Here is a 13553-nt window from a genome sequence, read left to right on the forward strand (position 1 = left end):
GCTAGTCCATGCTTTTGTTACCTCTAGACTGGATTATTGTAATTCTCTTTTAGCAGGCTGCCCGAGCAAGTCGCTTAAGACACTTCAGCTGGTTCAAAATGCTGCAGCACGTGTACTGACTAAAACTAGGAGAAGAGATCACATTACTCCTGTATTAGCCTCTCTGCATTGGCTTCCCATAAAGTATAGAATAGAATTCAAGATTCTTCTTCTCACTTATAAAGCCCTAAATGGACAGGCACCAGTCTATCTCAAGGAGCTTGTAGTGCCATACAATCCCCCCAGAACACTACGCTCTCAAAATGCTGGACTACTCGTTCTTCCATTTGTCTCTAAAAGTAGTATAGGAGGAAGAGCTTTCAGTTATCAGGCCCCACTTCTCTGGAACCATCTACCAACCACGGTTCGGGGGGCAGACACCCTCTCTACCTTTGAGGTTAGGCTCAAAACATTCCTCTTTGGTAAAGCTTTTAGTTAGGAACCAGCTCATAGCTCATAGTTAAGATGCAATAGGCATAGACTGCCGGGGGGGGGGGTCTGGCATGCTCGGTTGGAGAGAGGTTGGAGAGGGCGTTAAGAGAGAGGTCATTTAGGTTAGAGAGGGACTGGAGAGGGTCCCATTCCTCTCTCAAACACTCCCTCTATGTCTGCTTCTTCCCTTGTGTGTTTGCTCCTGTACTCCTTCTGGCTTTTGTCTTGCAGGTCCGTGGGATCCTTAGTGTGGAGTTACAGAGTCTCCGCGGCTCTGTCTCCACCCTCTCCTCTGCACACACCCAACACAGCATAACGTGGATGGCTGTTCATCATAGGAATGGGATCCACACAAGGTTCCTGCTGCTTAACAGAAGGTTTTCCTTGCCGCCATGATGAATTCATGTTGGGTGTGGGATACATATGTATGTGTATATACGTATATATGCATATGTGTGTATCCATAAAATGAAGAGTCCATCCTTAAGACTGCTCTACTGTAAAGTGTCTTGAGACACCATTGGTTATGATTTGGCACTATACAAATAAAGATTGATTGATTGATCGATTTTATTTCTTTTGGATACATTTTATTAATTAAAAAAAAAACAGATGATTAATATCTACTATAAATAAAGAAACCATTAGCTTGTGCACTATGTCATTGCTTACTTAAAATTTCAAGGACGTATGTTGTGGTCTGACACTTTAAATAAGACAACAACAAAAGAACTGGATCTAATTTTAAAGGATGGAGCTGATGTTTGATGTGAAAAACACTGGTATATGAATAGTAATGTCATTTGAATTCTATTCTCAAAAAAAACAATAAGCAATAGAAATGGGTGCATCTACATCATGAAGCTCTTAAAAATAAAAAGACCATCTAGAGCTGAGCTAATATTTTAATACCGATAGTAGACATGAATATATAATTTCCGACTGTTTATGATGTAAACAAAATTCATCATTGGCTAGTGACAGAGAAACCTGGAGCTGAGAAGGATTTTTTAACCCCAACGATACATAAAAAAATGTCCACATTTAAAATGTATAGCGCGTATAGAATGCAATAGAGCTTTAATTGGTCCAAACAACTGGACTTAGAGAGATATTGGCTTCATTGGGTCGGACGGGTTTTGGCCGTGTTCCAGTATACTGGAATTAGGGCAGGGAAGATAATCTTTCGTCCGGATTTGATTTTAATCATGATTTTTGGGTGCCGCTTCAATTTAAATTGTGTTTCTGATTTTATAAGTATTGCAATTCTACAGTGATGATTATTATGATTTTTTCCTTATCCAAACACATAAGTTGAATCCTAAACTTCTAGAAATATGTCACAGTTCCAAAATACAATACACATCACATCATTCAGTCATTCACTGATTTATCATTATTTATACTGAAATAAATGAAATAAAACCTCCATCAGTAAAGAAGTAAACCAACATGTATGAAAAAACAAATTTATACATAACTTTTTGAAGTTAGTCAACTGAAACCTTTGATGTTCATCAAGCTGGTGATTTGGAGTGTCTAGGTTTTTGTGTATAAACAGGAGCTGGTCAACGTGCTGGGTAGTTAGGCTCTTCCAAAAGAGAAGTCACAATAACATCTGTGTGGAAAGCCTTACCATCTTACATTTAGAAATGATCAGCGCACATTAGTCGTCATCATCATCCGTCATCAATGTTACACCATCCTTCCAAGAAAAGGAGTGGATAGCAAGGATAAAAAATAATTATTTAAATGTAACACATTTTGTCCCGTCTAACACTGGAAAATTTGAACTTGGGAAGAACGCACTGAGGCCAATTGTTTAATGCCATTCAGCAGCACTGCAGGTGTGTGATATGAAAATTCCTCCTAATATTCTATTATTGTTTACGCTTGTGTATTCAAATGCTAAGAACTAATAATAATGTATCATAATAATGCAAGTAGACTCTTGCAAAAAACTTATTTTTATTTTTTATGAATATTTATTGAATTGTAATGTCAAAAATTTTATAAAATGAAATGGACTCTCAGTCTTTGTTAGAAAAAGAATGTCACTTGAATAAAAATAACAATCAAAAACAATAAAATAGAAGCTGTCACTATTAAGAAAGAAACACTCCAATTAAAAAACACCACCACAAAAAACAATAAATAAAATCAAGTCTCGACAGACAAAATTGCACTTCAATTATGCCTAAGCCAAAAATCGATAAATCGGCCCAGGCCTAACTTCAATGTATATTGAACATTAGGCACAGCGGTATATAGTTGTTTATTACTTAACAGGTAACTCTGCCAATCCAGTTAGGACCTGTGTAACCCCTTTCAAACGTGTTTGAACACCAGCTTCATGTAAAGAAAATCACAAACGAGACAAAAACGTGCAGCGTGCCTGTTTTTCAGAGTTTCAGCCCTCTGAAAAGTCACTTTCTGAGCAGTTCTGACATCGGGCCGTTTTGGGACCTGCTTATGCATATTCATGAGTGGGCGTGTCTATAGACGCTCACTCACTTCATGTCTAGCTCTTTTACAGGGTGATCAGTGATCACTAAAGCGATTTTATTTTTGCTATCCACACACTGACAATGTTATTGTTTTCAGCCAAAAAACTGCACATTACAGTAAAACAGTGTAAGTGAGTCCAGCTCAGCGCTTAGGGTCTCACAGCAGCAGCAGTCAAACTCTCGGAGTGTTAAGCTAATAAGTCACTTTCTCCTCCTCCTCTGCTCTTCTAACTACAGGAATAGTGCATTTAATGTGATAATTAGGGATGCCCCGATACAACTTTTTCCACTTCCGATATGCAGTTATGTTGATAGGTTTTAAATGTAGTTAGTCCTCGGGACCCACAGGTGGTGATTTGAGTGGGTCTCTGGGAAATTCAATGGGTCCCCAATAAAAAAATGTGTTTCTATTTCTTATATTCTTCTTCTTCTTAAATTGGAGTGTTAAACTCTTTTAATGGTGGTATGATATGGCTATAATTAGCAGATATATTCATGTATGTTCAAAATGTATCTGAAAGTAATCGTTTTTCATGGGGAAAATGAGGTGCGTCCCTGGGACGCATGGATAGTGGATTTAATGTGTCCTTTTAGATTTGCATGCGTCAGGAACGCAGGACGCGTACCTAGCAACATCACTGGATATGATATCGATATTGCAGCAATGCGTATTGGCTGATACTGATATCGATCGATATCAGCCAGAATCATACACACTTTACTTTTGTTACTTGTTTTGTAGTGTGGAATATTAGAAAAGGCTTGATCAAGTAATGTTATTCAAACAAAGAACAATAGTCACCAACAGTCGGTATGAGAAAAACTGACCCATTTATTATTAACGTTCAACATAATATCTACAGTATTCTACAATTTAATAATTATAATATATATCAGAAATTAAAGATGCAGTTCGATTTCTAGCTGATATCGGACCGATAGCCGATATCAATATCGGATCAGGACACCCTTAGTGATAATCATTGTTTTCTCTGCATCGCATTGTATCACGAACATGTCAGATCAGCAATACGAGGCAATGTAAGAGGTTCGCCAATGCGCCGAACCACAAGAGCGTACACCTCCTCATGAACAAATAGTGCTTACACTACAGTGTACGATCACTATAGAGGTACGGCACCGGCAGCAGGCAAGTTCTGTATTTAGTTTTACCGGTAGCCATCACTCCTTTGCTAGCGAGAAAAACAATAGCGGACTTTCGCAAAACTTTTCATCGGGTTGGGGGTGGAATCCATGAGTGGAGTTAGCAGCGGACGGGAGGGTATTTTCTTTCTCGATTTAATTTGTGATGTCACAAATGTGTAAAAATTGAAATTGAGCAATTTTCTCTGTGTCGTACACAGACCACAAACAAATGACTGGATGGATTTATTTCCTATTTTGTGAGCCTTGTGGACCCTCAAGTTAACTCATTGTGTTCAAAAACACTCCAAAAGTGGATTTTTCATAATATGTCCCCTTTAAGGTTTTTGTAAAACATTTCAATTTAAACAAAATATTCTACAAAGACAAAACATTGTCTATTGAGTGTATTTAAAATCTGAAAGGTTCCTTCGCAAAACAAGATATTAGTTTAAATACAACCAAACGTTGTGCACACTGTGAGACAGACGGGCAGCTGAACACATCACTGAATCACTTTGATTTAGTGATGAATCAAGGAAGCAAATCACACTGAAAACAAGAGCACGCCACAAACCTCAACCAAGTTCAGAGACACAAAGTCACCATCGGGTTGTGCTGTAGAACCAGCCAAACATCCACAATATGCTCCAATATTTGTTTTATATACTTTATCCACAATACCTGCTGGATCATCACCAAATTCCAACTTGTTCTTCCATTTCACATTGTCAATCATCAAATTTCATTTAAATTTTTTCAAAGCTTTTTGAGATATTCTGCTAAAAAAAAAAACATCCACTTTGACAGACAGAAGGACTGACAGAAAAACTCCAGTGAAAAAATTACCTCCTTGGCAGAGGTAAAAAAAAAAAAAAACACAATGACCTCTGGAAGCAATGTATTTCCCAGCTATATCCACCTACTAAATACAAAGCAGTGAAGCTCCGACTAATCTTACATGCAAACATGTAATCATCAGATCCGTTCACAGTAGATTTAAAAACATCTTCAATTTACTCACTTTTATGTTTCGCACTAAGTGCTCGCTTTTTCACATGAGCGCGCACAAGCACACATGAGCGCAAACTAACATGCACATAACCATAAAGCGTTCCAAAACAATGACAAGTAGTGATGTAGCTAGGTAGGCGTCCTGCGTCCCTGACGCATACAAATCTAAAAGGACGCATTAAAGCCACTATCCATGCGTCCCAGGGACGCACCTTATTTTTCCCATGAAAAACGACACATTGTGAACAACAACTTATGTTTAAAAGTCACAGTAACTAGCAACCCCCCCCCCAAAAGCTCCGTCCGTTTTTCGTGTAGCGCAGCGGTGCTCCGTGAAAACGTGATCAGCTTTAATCATCTTCCCCTGCTCAATGTTTGAACTGTTGTGCCTGGCTAACTAAGAATAACTCAGTCCATGTTGTTAGCTTTTTTTATTCCAGCCTTTTGTCAGTTTCAGTGGGAACTTCCGGTTTACAAAATAAAAGTCATATGGAGCAACGTTATTAGAATGTTACATTCGAACAACATCTCATCAGAGCTACAGAAGATAGGATAATTTAAATTAGGTTAATTTAAACTAAGTTGATCAACACTTAATCATTAAACCTGCTCAGATTAAGTAAACCATTGATCCCTGAGAGGAAATTGCATGACATTAATACTGTTCTCATACATCTTTATATGACAAATAATTAAAAAGGAGCAGTTCGAATAAGCCATGTCACTACAACTTATATCTACCTTTTAATTGTATCTTACTTTATTTGATCTAAATTTTTGTTTAATTATGAGTTTTTTTATTTTATTTATTAGTATTTATTTTTGTTTCCTCACAGGAGTGGAATTTAGAAAAAAAATAAAACAGATTTTATATGGCCCTAGGTCAAAGATACAAACTTCTTATTAGTAAGCAGTGATGTTGTTAGGTACAATACATTGTGATCAACAACTTGTGTTTAAAATCACAGTAACTAGCAAAAGAAACCTAGCCATCAGCGGACCCCTTTACGCATTAAATCAGCGAAGACTTGATCCCCTTGAGTACATGCTAGTTTAGCCGCTACAACAACTACTAGCTGCTTACAATACACCACAAACATATCTGCATCATTTTATTTTTCTCGACAGACTGCACTGTGTTAGTTAAGTAAAATTTTTGTGCTAAAAGTTTCATAGTGATTGACTCATTTGATTTAGTTGATGTTCAGACAAGAAGATCCTGGTCTTATTTTGGTGACAATTTATTTTATGACAGTCATGGTGATGAAATTTGTGTTAAAATCAGCACTTTCACTTATAATTTATTTTTGTACAACAGACACCCTTTTGTTTTCATTTGAATTTTAGTCATTTATTTTGGTGCTCTTTTATGTTGCTACAAAAGTGCAATATAACCTGCCACTGTGACAGTTGTTGTGGAATAAACGTCAGATTTGGAATTCTATTTATTTAATTTCAGATACATTTTGAATATACATGAATATATCTGCTGCTTATAGACATATCATACCACCATTAAAAGAGTTTAACACTACAATTTAAGAAATAGAAGAATATAAGAAATGTTTTTTTTTTATTGGGGACCCATTGAATTTCACATGGACCCACTCAAATCACCACCTGTGGGTCCCAGGACTCACTACATTGAAAACCTGTCAACATCACTGGACAAGCATCACTATTCAAATGTAGCGTACACAGTTAAAAATTGATCAAACAATTGCTGCAATATAAATAGAAGTGCAATAATTTCAATGGGATCTCATTAAAATAATGAACGTCTTTTAACCAGAAGCAGTAAAACTTTTAACAGGTTTTATCAAAAAATTGCAAAATAAAATTTAAAACAAAGCCAGTTAAATGGCCTAAAAATAATGCTTGAAAAGACGGGCCTCAACGTTTAAAATAAAAAAAAAAAAAAAAAAGAATAAATCATATTGCTACGTTTTCTCACATAGACAACTAGAGTCTCTGATGTTCTGTGATTGTGGATTAGATGGTAAATATGGAATTGACTTCATTAAATGGAAATTTCAATATTGGTACTTTTTTTAACAACATAAAATGGAATTTGCAATTAGACACTATATACAATTTAACCTCACATGTACATTTTGGGAAAAAAATCACGCATTCACATGCAATTTAAATGCGTGATATTGACTGTTTCAAACAGCCGACTCTTAATGACTTACTCCGATAAACAAATACCCCAAAGCAGCTCGTCGGACTCATAATCACAATATATGCTCAAGTAACCATGTGTTTCACTACAACGAGCCGTTTATTGGCCGAAAATGATAACAAGAATGTGTTGAGAGCCAAAGAAAACCACACCCAAACACACATAGCATATTTAGCAAAAAACTGAAAAATCAAGGTTTTTGTTGATTTTCTCCGTTTCTCTCATGCCGACATGTTCCTGGTTTTTCCATGATGTGTCACAATTTTCATGCAAAATCTGACGTAATATAACACGATATGACAGAGTTCACCTTCAGAAAAGAAAATGACAGACTCAACCCTCATCGACATGTAAATACAGACAGTCTAACATCTAGCATTGGGCAAACGGCTGGACATCAAATCTCCCCTGCTGTTTTGGTACATTTCTGTTGTGTATACATTAGGGTGGTAAAAAGACCAATAATCGATTAATTGCAATGTTATCATTGGCAATAATTAATCGAATCTTCAATTTTTAAAGATAGATTCTTTACAGTTTTCAAATTGTTAAACAAACCAGGCGTTCAATTACACTACACAAATAATTAAGGTGCTGTGAGATGTGACTCTGATCACTGAATTAACATTATTTTCAACAAGTATAAAAATATTAAAAACCAAAAACAAATGTCAACAAATCAAACAAGTTTGAAAAAGGAATAGGACAAAGTATACTCAAAAGCAGTCAAATAATATAGCCGAAATTAGCCAACTGATGTTACATTGAAGATAAATAATCAGCAATAACTGAAATTCGAATTGATAATTCAATCCATATAATAACCGAATCAAATCGGGAAGTTGCAAAATTAGCAGCCATACTGCTAAAATAAAAAGAAATAATAATAATAATAATAATAATAATAATAATAATAATAAAGGGAACATGTAAACAACCCTATCACTCTTTTTGAAAATCAACCTGACCAGTTAAAATGCAACATTGACTCCTGCTGTGCAACTGGAAAAGACATTGACAACAAGTGGAAATTAGAGGCAATTAGCAAGACAATGGCTATAAAGGAATGTTTCTGCAGGTAGGGCAGACCATGACTCAGTCCTCATTAGGGCCCTATAAAATCTGCGTTAACGAAATCTACCAATAAAAACAGTTAAATGCAGAAATCAACAAAATCGGCATGAAACCCCGTCACCGTGGGGCAAAGAACGTTTTTTTCTGGGGACTGCTTTTTTGGTGCACCGCCGTCACCCCTCCTGTCCTGGCAGCATTAAACTCTGCCTAAATCACCACAAACACTGTCTAAAAGCAACGCAAATCATCACTGATTCCTAACTACAGAATCTCCAGTGCACGTTAACTTTGCTGTGCCTGTGAAGCTCCGCCCGTGTTTCGTGTAGCGCAGCGGCACTCCGTGAGAACGTGATCAGCTTTAATCATCTTCCCCTGCTCAGTGTTTTAACTGTTGTGCCTGGTTGACCAAGAATAACTCCGTGCTGTAATTTAGTTTAGTGTCCGTGCCTCTTAGGTACACATTCACAGTCAGCAAGCTACCTAAAGTACAACCATTTCATTGGCAACTTCCGGTTTACAAAATAAAAGTCCATTGGAGCAATGTTATTAGAATGTTACATTCTAACGTCTCATCAGAGCTACAGTAAAATGCATGCTGAAATAATGAATTAATAAAAAATTAACTAATGAAACAATCAAAGTTCATACTTATAGTTTTCCAAAAATAGCTGTTGAAAACATACACATATATAATATTTTTTAAACATAAATCCATGTATTTTTCCTTGCAACATGCATTTTACAGCATTCTTGTCAAAAGAAAAGGTTCTTTTAAAATAAAAGATAAGTCCAACATGAGAGACATTAAGCATTTGTTCATTTTTTAACAGCTGTCCACGACCCACCCAGTACAGGTCTGCGACCCACTTTTAGTTCCCGACCAACCAGTTGAGAATCGCTGACTTAGAACACACCTGCACGTCCTGTTGTAGGTGCTTGATATAGGAAATACTGCAGTAGATTGACTTAGGATGGTCTATTCTCACACACAAACATACACGCAAATCACACAAACACTGGCGTGAGCGTGCGCAAACACTTGTGCTCACGCACACAAACACGCCCTGAAACATCTGTGTGCAGTGTGCACACACACTAGCATCCGGCCAGTTACAAGAGAGGCTAACGATACGTTTGGTCTCTTCCAAACAGAACAAATGTTGTAGGGATTTACCTGCTGTGGAACTCCTTTATTCACAAACATCTGAGAACTTGGGTCAAACTCTCCACCTCCGCTCTGCATCCAACTTGTTCTGCTGACCAAACAACAGAGAAAGCTCCTCTTTTTGACACAAGTTCTTCTGTGTCATCATGTTCTACGAGTTCTGCAGCTTCAGAGCATTTTTATCCATTTACACGGTAACCAGAGCACTACCGTTTACCTTCGCAGTGCAACATTGAAAAGGCTGCAGTCTGATGCGGTGCAGCGTTCCGAACGCTGTGTAATCAATATACCGGTACGGCAGTATATTAAAAATGTATATCATAACGAGAATATATAGCGGTATTTGGTATGAACGGGTATACTGCCCACCCCTATAATGATAATAAATATACATATATATATCCGAGTCCTGATCAGGAGATAACGTCTTTGGTCCTCATCCTTTCTGGCAGATGCTTGGTAATTTTTTCATTTATCCAGTGCCCTCATAACTAGAGGTAGCATGAGCCAGTGTCTGTCTACAACCCACAAAAGCTGCTTAGATAACGTAGCTCAAACAGGATGAATCATTAAGTGAGCTATGTGTTGGTGAAAGAAAAAATATTCATCAAAAAGCCAAAACAAATTTTAAAAAAATCTCAACTAAATATTTAAGAAATTATCATTGCTACTATTTTAAGCTATAAAAATGCCTACCAATACTTAAAATGAATGTTTTTATTCTACTGCTTTTAAATTAACACAATTAAGTTTGTAAGACATTCACACCCAATAAATAATTTCGGTTTTAAAACTGTTTTCTAATGACTAATGGAAATTAGGGGTGGGAACCTCTGGTACCTCGCGATACGATACGCGATACAAAGCTCACGATAACGATGATCTCACGATATGACGACACAGCGATCATCAATATATTGGTCAGAAATCAATCTACAATAATCTATGACATAAGAAAAAAAAAAGATTGAGTGAAAAAATAAACATTTTATTTTATATCTCTAAAAGACAATAAATTGAAAAAGTGTCCTACGAACAGTGACACTATTTTAGTGCAACATTTCTGTAAATAAGTGTCAACATACCAATGTAAACAAATAAGCATCTCCAATAGTGCTTTCTGTAAACAAAAAATAGGGTCTTTCTGACCAGTGACACCATTATAGTGCAATATTCCAGTAAACAAAATATTGGTTCCTTCAACGAACAGTGACAACATTTCTGTGAAGACGTACCTGCACATTTTAGTGAAAAGGTTTTGGAAAAAAAAAATAAATAAAAAATCATTACTTAGCACAAGCATATCGATAATTGATCATATGAAAAAATATCGTGATATATCGCCGTATCGAGATATCATCACACTCCTAATGGAAATATCCTCAAAACATCAAAAAGCACATTATTTCAATCTGAATTTACAATCTGTAAAAAAGCAACTAATCATGCTTAACATGGAAAAACATCAGTGTTATTCATTCACTCTTCAAAATCGATATTGGAGGCCATCCATATCTATAAATGCTGAATTGTAGTTTTCGAGTGCATCTCCTATAATATAAAGTACTTCTGGAGTCAAATGCAGAAAGAATCCCAACCGTGCAAGCTCAGCCAAATTCCCATTAACTGATCGACCACTCAAAGTCCAATTTCAGTTGACAACCAAGCCATTTTATAGAAAGCGTGGCATGCAAAACAGCAACAAATATTAAGAAAATCTGTACAAATGCAACCTTAAAGTGAAAGCATGCAATTGTGAATGACTTAAAAATTTCAAATTCCACATGAAGCAAAATAGCAATTTCAAAATTTTAATTGTCAGCTGCTGTAAAAACATTATAACATTTAGATGAGAACAGAAATTCCCTGATGTTGTGATTGCAACTATTTATGCAAATTACCCAAGCATTTTTTCTGTAATATGAAAGAATCAAAAGTATAAACAGGTCATAAACATGTCAATTTGCAAATGTACCTATGGAAAACCATGAAACCTTAAGATACTGAAACTTTTGCAGCAATTTTTTTTTAAACTGCTGCAAAATCAAGCCTTTTAGTCTAACAATCCTGGAGGAACTGTTGATAAATGTGAGGTACAGACTGAAAATGCTCATTATTAGATATAGAAATGTTTACAAAGTCTCTATTGCTAAAGAAACGTAACAATAGCCCCGGGGGCAATGGGTACGTTTTCCGGACCTTTTGTACATAAGCGTGATGTGCCTGGGTTTTTCACCATGTCAGGATGTTAAAAATACATGTACGAAAAAATTAACATTTTAGGGTACTTCCAGGGTTAGGGTTAAAATAAAAGGGTTAGCGGGGTAGCTAAAAATAAATAGGAGCTAAAATAAAATTAAAACTTTAAGTCACGTGGTGCACCTATCACGTCACCTAAACTGGTCATGAGCAGCGCTGCGTATTCACTGCCAAATGTTTATGACGACATCAATAATCAAACTTCAGCATTCAACTTCTGAATAGTGATGTTTTACTCTGCAAAAGACTAGAAACATTTAGGACTAAAATTGCAGGTTTTTAATGTGTATTGTATTATTGTATTAGTAAAACTAGTGCAGTGCCTGAAGGAAGTATGTCTTGCTATAGAAAAGTGGGAGGTTAAGTAGCTTTTTCATGGATGCTTTAATTCCTCTTTAATTCATAATTAAAGTTAAAACCACTAAACTGACCATGTAAACACTCGCCCAAATTTAGACCGAGTTTTATCATTTCACAAGAGTTCGCAGGTAATGTCACTTTGTTTTTCGTCATATCTAGTTTACGGTTATGTTTGTTACTTGCGATAACATAATAAACACCCTCAATGCACAGATGCTGTAAACAACAACAACAACAACCTTAGTTAGTTAGTTGACATCTTAACTGTTGTACGAACACCTGCTTTTACAGAACCAAACAGTGACAGGTTCGTCATCAATTAACAGCACAACCAGCACACGCAGCACACCGGACCGTGATCCACAGGAGGCCCAACTTTAAACACAGGTTAACTCAAGCAGCTACAGCCAACAAACTGCATATTAAATGTTTAAATATGAAATGAGCAAAACGTAGAGAATATATTCGCAGCAACACCGCCTGCACCACCACGTTTATCTTTCACGTCACACGCGTCTTCATCCAGACGCGCATTTGAATTAGCCACATTATGCTAGCTAACAGCTTAGCTGCAGTGCTCGAGCTACTCACACTTCTTTAGCCACTTCATCCAGTGACGAACGATAAGGCCGTGGTGTTTCTTGTTCTCAATGCACCAGGTTGAAAGTCCCTGTATTGACTCCATAGTGTTGGATACTCCTTGAAAGCGCCGGTCCACAGACGCTTCCAGGGAACCGCTGCTGGAGCTGCGTGCTCCGTGACCGCTTGCAGCCCCTGAACCGGCCGCCATCTTTCCGCTGTGTCGGCTGAAGGGGATGAAGAAGGTGACGTAAGGAGGCGCGGGACAAGCCACGCCCCCGTTTTGAAGTTTGCGGGTTAAAAGTATATATTTGACTATTTCTGCCGCTATCATTTAGATCATCTGGGATAAACAAATAACCATTTTGTTTAACCTGATTTAGGCCTATTATCTTTCTGTAGTGTTACTACCATAAAACTAAATGCCACCACCCGACATAAAGTAACAAGTGGCAAAGATTGTTTGGAAAAGGAAATGATTTAGAGAGAACATTAGACAATAACACATTTACCCTCAACTATACCATTCCAGATGAGTCAGGTCCATCCATCAGAAACCACAGCCACATAATTGGCAGTTGAATAAAACTTAGGAGCCAATATATCATAAAAAGCTGCCAGAAAACATAACACAAAGTAATGTACTAATTGAATTATACAATTTCAAGAGGACTGAAAATCTAGAGAATATGTATTTTCAATACTGACAAAACTGTTGATCATAAACATGACAAAATAAATAAATGCGCTAAAGATGCATAAATATAACTTAGTTTAAATATATACAAAAAAAAAA

At 36.7% G+C, this 13553-nt stretch overlaps 1 protein-coding gene across 2 annotated transcripts in view; it reads right to left on the minus strand.

The window, feature by feature from the left end:
- tars2 (threonyl-tRNA synthetase 2, mitochondrial) overlaps positions 1 to 12983 on the minus strand; it is a 40279-nt gene extending 27296 nt beyond the window's left edge. For both annotated transcript variants that reach the window (XR_003675793.1, XR_003675792.1), the window contains exon 1: positions 12770 to 12983. The gene's annotated coding sequence lies outside the window, so the exon portion shown is untranslated. The remainder of the gene's footprint in view (positions 1 to 12769) is intronic.
- Between the last annotated feature and the right edge of the window lie 570 nt (positions 12984 to 13553).

This window comes from Gouania willdenowi, chromosome 16 (assembly GCF_900634775.1).
Source record: "Gouania willdenowi chromosome 16, fGouWil2.1, whole genome shotgun sequence".
Classification (NCBI taxonomy): Eukaryota; Metazoa; Chordata; class Actinopteri; order Blenniiformes; family Gobiesocidae; genus Gouania; species Gouania willdenowi.